This window comes from Tauraco erythrolophus, chromosome 1, assembly GCF_009769465.1.
Source record: "Tauraco erythrolophus isolate bTauEry1 chromosome 1, bTauEry1.pri, whole genome shotgun sequence".
Lineage (NCBI taxonomy): Eukaryota > Metazoa > Chordata > Aves > Musophagiformes > Musophagidae > Tauraco > Tauraco erythrolophus.
This window is the reverse complement of record NC_141465.1, coordinates 2,101,640-2,110,012: the sequence shown is the minus strand read 5'-3', so window position 1 is coordinate 2,110,012 and position 8,373 is coordinate 2,101,640.

The following is an 8,373-nucleotide window of genomic DNA, read 5'->3' as shown; positions in this document are numbered from 1 at the left end:
GTGAACAGGGTGTAGACAAGGTATTTTACAAATCTTGAGTTGCTTGAAAATCATTGTATGTATTAGTAGAACAGTTCAGTAAATTAATAAAATTTTAGTAAATCTAACCCAGTTTTGTCTCCCCATTTGCCATTATGGAAAGTAAGAGATACTCAGAAGATTTGACTCTGTAAAAATAGTCATTGATCACCTCGAAAATTAGGATATACAGAATGGTATTGAAAGAGGGCGTGCTTCCCAAAGCATCAAAAGATTTGGCTAAACATCTATAAAACACCTGGGATTCCTAACATAGACTGTACCTGTGTGGTGCAGTGTGTTCTTACTTGAGAACTCACCACATCACAACACTAAATTATTAACTTAGGAGAAATAAATGCAAGAAAAGAAGATCCTGTTACATAATAGATTGTGTTCTTTACGCCAGTGATGATGTGATTAGCACATACATGCAGAAAACAATTTCTTTTAAAGGAAAGGAAGGAAACAAGAATCTCCAGAGAACTTATAATCAACTATTGTCACAGGGTCAGCAGTCTTGGTGAGGCTGTTCCATTAGGTGTGGGTACTGAGTCCTACTCAGTGCAATTTGACCTCGTGTTGCTGCTTTTGCGAATTTTACTTGTAGAATTCTCTCTGGGGAAGGTTTGGTGTTCTTTTGTTTCCGTTCATCTGTATTTGGTACCTCCTTTATGGTCACTGCTGTGTCTAACTTGGTCCCCAGACTAGTTGTGCATAAAGTGCGTGCACAAATTGTTAAGGAGACATCTTCTCTGTAATTCACTACATCTTTCAAAGAGCTCAGACTTGGATTCAGACTTCTCTAACTTAAGAAAAATAACTGGGATTGCTGCGGTTTAGGCTCTTGATTTTTTTTTTTAAAACTTTTTTTCCCTTTGTCACTCCTAAAAGTTCTCATTTTCAGGTGCAAGATAAGGAGAAACATAACACCTCTCCTAGAAACTACGCTTTGACAAAGGTGAGCATCATGCTGTGTTGAGAAAATATTTAGATTTGGATCTGTTATGTTCAGGTTGTAAAGAAAAACGTCAACTAGCTCGCTGTTAGTATGCAGTCACTTGTAAAGTGACTTAAAAGATCACACTGAGCAGAGGCTTAACTTCTCTAAATTGATTTTACATAAAAATAAACAGTTTAAGGGATGTTACAGCTGCCACTGCCTCTAGCAGCTCTGTGGCTTGGGTCTTCCTCCTGCCCAGAAACCCCAGGCTTTCTGTCCCAGGCTGGTTTTCTGTTTGCAAGTTCAAGCAGTAGCAAGGCTGAGCGTGCAGCTTGGAAGCAGATGAGTCTGGAGGACACTGATGTGGCCGGCTGCACAGACTGCAGCAGGAAAGGCACTGCCTTCAGCAGCACCAAGCTTCGGTGCTACCAGCACTTGAAGCCTAGACAGCCACCTCCTCTTTCTCCTCTTCTGGTGAGAACTGAAGTTCAGCAGTCGAAGCACTTGCATCCCCACTCTAGATTCAGTAGCACATTCATGGATCCATTGAGTCCCCAGAAAGCATGGTCCTTCTGTCTCTGCCATATCCCTGCCCAAATCTTGGGCCACCTTATCTGCTCCACAGGTCTGCTACCTGCTGGCTAGTCCAGCTTGATGCTTGCTAGCCAACAGGTGCGCTCACATGCTCATCCCGCAGACACCCTACACTCGTGGGTCCCACTGAATATTAACACACCCCTGACCAGACCCATGGCCTCCTACTTGCTGGTTAGTCCGAACTGGTTTGCCACCAAATTACATGCACACATCCCAGGTTTGGGGATGACACACACTCCCCCACCCAGCAGAAGCTGGCGCGAGGGCTGTGACCCACAGTCCTGCCTCAGCTGCTGGCACTGAGCCCCTGCCTTGCTTCTCTCATGCTGGTCCCCTCAGCAGCTATGCCCAGGACATGTGCTGGTCTCATCCCAGAGGCTGGAGCAGGTGCTTGCTTACTCCTGATGCTGACACCACAGGCCTGGGCTGCCTACACCACTGGTCTCCAGTTTCTGGCACCAAGTCACCTCACACAAGTGTCACCTTTAGCTAGCACTGCAGGCACTCAGCAAGATCATCTGGAGAGCTGTGCCTGAAGGAAACTGCAGAGAATGGTCTCTGTGAGCTGCTGGAGGCTGACAACGAGGTGGAGAGGCAGCTGAAGCCTGTGGAGAACCCCACGCCAGAGCGAGTGGCTGTGCCCTAAGAACCTGTCCTTGGAGACACTGGATATGGTTTTAGGTAACTGGTTCTTGGTGGCCTTGCTTGAGCAGGGGAGTTGGACCAGATGACCTCCAGAGGTCCCTTCCAGCCTCAACCATTCTGTGATCCTGCAGGAAAAAGATACTGAGTGTTGGCTATGGCAGTGGATGAAGGTTGATGAAGGTACAAAGACTGTGAGGGAGGCTGTGTATTTGTGGTGAGGTATGGTGGCCAGGGAATCAGCAGTAATGGGTATGCTTTAAGAAAAATTATGTTAAATGTGAGGACACCGTGTAAATTGTTTAAGGAATGTTCTCCTAAGGCCTGCTAGGAGAACTTGCCCTCTCAGATGCTGACTCTTCACAAACTTGTCCCTGAAACACATTGTAGGAATCATCCTGCTCAAGTTGCAGGATTGTTCTCCTCTCTAATTCTGGTTGGTTTTTTTTTAATCTCTATCCCCTTCTTTAGTCTCTTGTCTCCAGCACCGACTCTTTCTGTGGTCCCACTGCTGACCCCTTCCAAACGCAGTGAAGGATGACACTGCCTGGGAGAGGAGAAGGAAACCTTACCTCCTGTTAATTTACCGAGCTGTCCTGCTGCCAGGGCAGCAGGGATATGGAAGCAGGGAAGCGGCTGCTGTGTCCCAGCCCGGACTGAGCAGGAGGGGGCAGGGAGTCTCTGGTTACACTCTCTGCCTTTCCCTCACCAGTAACCTTCTCTCTCAGGGTGCTCCGTGGGATTTTCAGCCTGAAGCCTCGCGTCTGCTTCACTCATGGTTTTGCCGTGGAGAGGAGGTGGGGAGACGTTGCCCTGAACAAGCCCTGCTCCACAGGACGTCGTCTCGGGGGACATGACTGGGGATGCCTCTCCAACAAAAGCCTTCCGATACCAGCAAACTCTGGTGAGTACAATACCTGCAGGAGGGCAGAATGTTTTTCCTGCATGGATAGCTGTTCCTTTCTCTGCTAAAAGGGCTGAGCACCTTCTTTACCTACAAATGTCCTTCCCTGTTTGGATTAGGAAGAATCTGTGAGAGTTCTGCTGGAGCACATGCCCCAGTAGTGTCTTTCTCCAAGAGAGAATGAGATTGTATTCTCCTTTTCTCAGTATGAACATGGGAATCATTCCTAATCCCCATGTGTGGAAAAATTGGCATCACTGAATTCACCAGACAAAGCAAAAAAATGCTGGAGAGACTCCGGGCTGAGTCTGTAGGGACGCCTGGTCTGCAGAGCTGAACAGAAATGCCACTGCTGGTTGTGAATGGGTTTCCTTTTCCCAGACAACCACAGCTAAGGCACTGAAACCTTTCCCTGCCCTTTGCTACAGCTCCCAGAAGATTTGGCGAGGATTTTGCCGTGCTGGGGGTTAATGGGTGCTGTGAGAGCAGAGAGCGTGTTGCTTTATGGCATCTTTTGGGCACAGCCCAGTGGGGTCTTGCCCTGCTTTGCTGTATAGGTATTTGGATGCAGGCTGGTGCCCCACTTTCTGCTTTAAGTACTGTAAGAGACTACTGCCAACTAGGAAAATGAAGATTTATTGCATCTCATGAGTCCTCACGCTTCTCTGGGCAAGCTGAGGTAGCAGTTTGTACTGTATCCACTTCCTTTGGTAACTGGAGTGAGAACTGGCATTATGCACTCTGGATTGCCTAAGGAACGGAGTGAACGGAATCCCAGCCTCTAAAAATGTGTGGTGGCCTGTTGGTACCTGAGCATGCAAAGTTTTGGTAGCGTTGTTTGGAAACAAGACTGTGTTGGGACTGAGGAAAACATGAAACCTCTTCTTTGAGCTGCTGTAAAAAAAGATGGAGAGGCTCTTTATGGAAGCTAGAACACCTGGTTTACTAAGGGGACTGCATGGTTTCCTTTGGGAACAGAAAGCTGAGGTGGAGACCAGGAGAGTAGCTTTCAGTCCAACGTCTTCTCCTGCTAAGCTCCGCTCGTGTGTATGACACCTTACAGGTGAATGAAGAACTGTATGATGTTTAGGGTGACCATACAGCCCTTTAAGGCTGAAAGCTTGATTTCAAATCCAGACTTAAATTTCTTAGTCCTGTAGTCCAACACAAAGAAAGTAGCATGGTCGGTGTCAGGATCAAGTAGCACCAACATGACAGCACGGAGACTGGGCTTGATACATGACGTAATGGGACTGCACTGGCCTGTTTGCACAGCATGAACGTGTAAGGTTTGTGGAGGGAGAGCAAGAGTGGGGTTCTGAGATCCAAAATTCAAACTGAGCTGGTTTCCAAGCTGATCAAATTGCATGAGGTACTGAACTGTAAGAAAATAGTACAAAACTGAACAAAAGCAGTGGCCAAGAAGAGAGCGTGAGACAGCAAAAGATGCAGAAGTGGCAGGTATGCTACCTGGGGACAACGGCTGTGTTTCTTCTGAAACTGTAACAAATTCATGAATCTCTAGAATTTCCAGTTTTAGATTCTTTTGTTTGGAGCTAGACTAGTCCGGAGTATTTAGACTAGTGACAGTTTTCTTGAATGCATGTGGGAAGACACAACTGGTGTTAGATTTCTTGAGTTCAAAGAGCATAATCTGTACAACTCGAGTGAAGGCAAGTCTTCTTTGACAAAACATTTGTACCTTACCAAACAGCTATTCAGGAGACAAAGCAAGACAATATACTGCATGATCATAGAATCATAGAATGGTTAGGACTGGAAGGGACCTTCAAAGGTCATCTAGTCCAACCCCCCTGCAAGGAACAGGGATATCTCCAACTAGATCAGGTTGCTCAGGGCCTCGTCCAGCCTGGCCTTGAACATCTCCAGGGATGGAGCATCCACCACCTCTCTGGATGATCTTCATTTATTCATAAATGTATCCCAAATATTTGCCACTGAGAGCTTTTTTGGCTTCTGGACAGGACAGGACTGTGTAATAAATAGTAGCTGTTTGATCCTTCAAATGTCTGCATGAATAAACCCAAAACACTTAGTTCTTTCTTTAATTGAATTCAAGTCATATACATCCCAGATAAGCTTTATGATAAGGAGGCAACTGTGATACAACCTATTTCATCAAAGTGACTACAAATCTAGGAATACTTCAAGAATGGCTGTATACTTGAGTCCTTAGGGATCACAGGCAGAGTACCAGGTGGTTACTGAGAGCAGGTAGTTGCTGCATATAATCCAGGCATCATTGCTCAGTAGATGCTGAATCACTAACCTCGATGAAGGATGAATTATTTCTCAAAATATGAAAAATGATGAACAGTTATAAGGATCAGGTAGCAAGTGAAAAAGGGAACTGTGATTCTGGTTGTAGGTGCCTCAAGTGGGTCCCAGACACTTTTGGGACTTGAATGTCCTAGTAAGTTACACCTTAAAATGTGTCTTTACGAGCATACTCCTATTCAGTATCATCATAGAATCATAGAATGGTTTGGGTTGGAAGGGACCTCAAAGACCATCCAGTTCCAACCCCCCTGCCATGGGCAGGGACACCCTCCACTACACCAGGTTGCCCAAAGCCCCATCCAACCTGGCCTTGAACACTTCCAGGGATGGAGCATCCACAACTTCTCTGGGCAACCTGTGCCAGTGCCTCACCACCCTCAATGTAATGTTAGTTCTTTCTTGTTTAGTGAGTGAACGGTAGCAGAGAGAACTTCGAAACTACTGCTACATACATCAGTTTTCATACATGCAGCAGTCACTGCTCTCTGGGCATGCTGGTGGGCAGTAGAAGAGAGACAGCAGGGCATCACCTGGCTTCAGAGACTGTAGGAAATGACTGCTGTTTTCCTCTGATGCAGAAAATCTATTGCAGTGTCACAGTCCAAATCCTAAATCATCTATGGAGCCCTTATACCTGGGGGTGAGGAACGATGGTAGACTGCATAGCTGCTGGTTGGCCTTCAAGGTCGCCAATCATCTACGTGAGAGTGCGGATGAGTCAGCTGGCTGTTTCTTGTCCTTCAGTCTCTTCTGTGATGAAAGTATCTCTGCTTCTTTATATAACATGGCCCCTTCTTTTCTCCTCCTGGCTCAGTCTTTTGCCATTTCTCTCCCATATTCTCTTTTAACCGTTTCTTTCCCAGGTGTTCACTGCCTCTTTGTCACTTTTTTACCATTCTCGTTATCCTCACCTACCTTTTTCTCACTCTCGTCTTCTGCTGCGTCTCCTCAGCTTGTTTCTCTGCTGTTCCTGCCCCTGGTACATACGAAGCCAAGTGTTAGGTTTCACAGCTGTGTTTTTCTCTGCGCCTTCCTCACATCACTGCCATCGGATTCTGTTCTAAAAATATCCCGTGTGACCCTTTCCCTGTGCTCTCCCAAGGCAGTGGGGGGGATTCTCCACAGCCACCCCTCTTCTCTTTTTCTTTTTGAAGAGTTGCCAGTCATACAGAAAATAACGTTAGAAGGTAGAAGAGACTTGGAGAACTGAGGTTATGATAAAGATCACTTGTGCAGATTTCTATTCCTAATTCCAAAGCTAAAGAGGACAAAAGATGCAGATGAATACAGGGCAAGATGTAGACCGCTGGCAATGACAATAGAAAAGAAAGAAAGGAATTCTTCGTTTTCTCGCTGTTTGATTAGAAGTGCAGGCATTTAGGGGCATCACCTGCTGCTATTAGGAAACAACTTTAAGCTTCTCATCTTCAGTCTTTGGGGTGAGAGAGGCACTTCTTGTATACTGGCAGTATTTGTTGGCTCACAGGCTGACCTCTGCTGAACCTGAGATGAAAAGAAGAGGTCCATTCCCCATCTTCCCATAACTCAGACTGGAATTTAATATCTACTGAAACTAACATTCACTTATCCACCATATCCATCTTGCTGTCTACTTCCCCTTGCTTTGGCACCTACTGACTCAGTTCTAAAGGCATACTTGAAGACCTGCATTCATTTCTTTCCCCACTTCCCATCAGTGGGATCACAGAACTAATGCCTTGCCTTGTCAGAAATCAGTGACAGGGTCTCGCCCTGGCTGCACGTTACAAATTCCTGGGAAGTCCTCTGCAATGTACACGTAGTGGTGCTCCTCTTCTGCAACCATCAGCCAGTCACCGGGCACACAGACCTCCTGCTTTTGTGCTGTGGGACTGTGCCTGGACCTTTCCTAGCTGAGGGATGGGCCAGTTTCGCAATCCCAGTGAGTAACAGTGTGTTTCCAGTGCCACCCAGCATGCCAGGAGGAAGGCTGAGGAAAAGAAAAATGAGAGCAGGCCTACTGACAGCTAGCTTTTTGTCAAGTAATATGGATTTTATTTTTAAGATTTTAGTGAGGTGGAATACACATGGCATTCATTGATTAGGAGCAGGTTAAAGGGTGGTTTGAGTATAGATTTATTTGTCCAGAGTGCCAGCCCAAGATGCAAATCATGAGTTCATAGATGATCTGCACTATCCACTCTGCAAATAACTTATGTTAAGAACTTTTTCCCCAAAAAACAAAGTAGTGCTCTGTCCATCATTGCATGAGAGAGATGTTCAGAGCTGCCCTACTTCTTTAAAGCACGAGGACAGGAAATTTTCATATATTCTGCTGTGGCCATTAACCTCCACTGTGAGACCTAGCAGCTTCTTGAAGAAATACTCTCATTTCCAGTTTGTATTGCTAGCAGACCTGGTCTTTGTAGTTCTATTAATAATCTAAGTTGGCCTGCCAGTATTTTGGTTTTGTCTTTATCAAAGCAAAAAAGACAGAGTCACAGAAAGATTCGGATGGGAAGGGACCTCTGGCAGTATCCAGTCCCATCCCCTGCTCCAGGCATGACTTTCCCTTGTTGCCAGTCGTGGCTGTTGCCTCTTTCCCTGTGCCTCTTTGAGAAAAGCCTGGCTGCATCTCGTCTGTACCCTCCCCCTAGGCAGTGGCAGACAGCAAACAGACCCTCCTCAGCCTTCTCTAGGATGATTAAATCCACCTACATCAGCCTCTCCAACCAACAACCCATGCAAGACATCCCGAGGTGACACCCATAGCTGTGCATCAGTGCTGTTTATTCCTCTCCTAAATGCTTTTCCCACGGAAAAAGTTTGATTTAACAGTACCACGTGCAGCAGAAACAGCACTAAAGACTTTGCCTCCTGCTTGGCACTACCTTGCCTGGCTGTTGCCCATGTTGTCCTCGTACCAAACCGCCGGAGCAGTTGTAGCCTCGCAGGTGCCCCAGATGGCACGGACCTGCCGTGTCCAGTT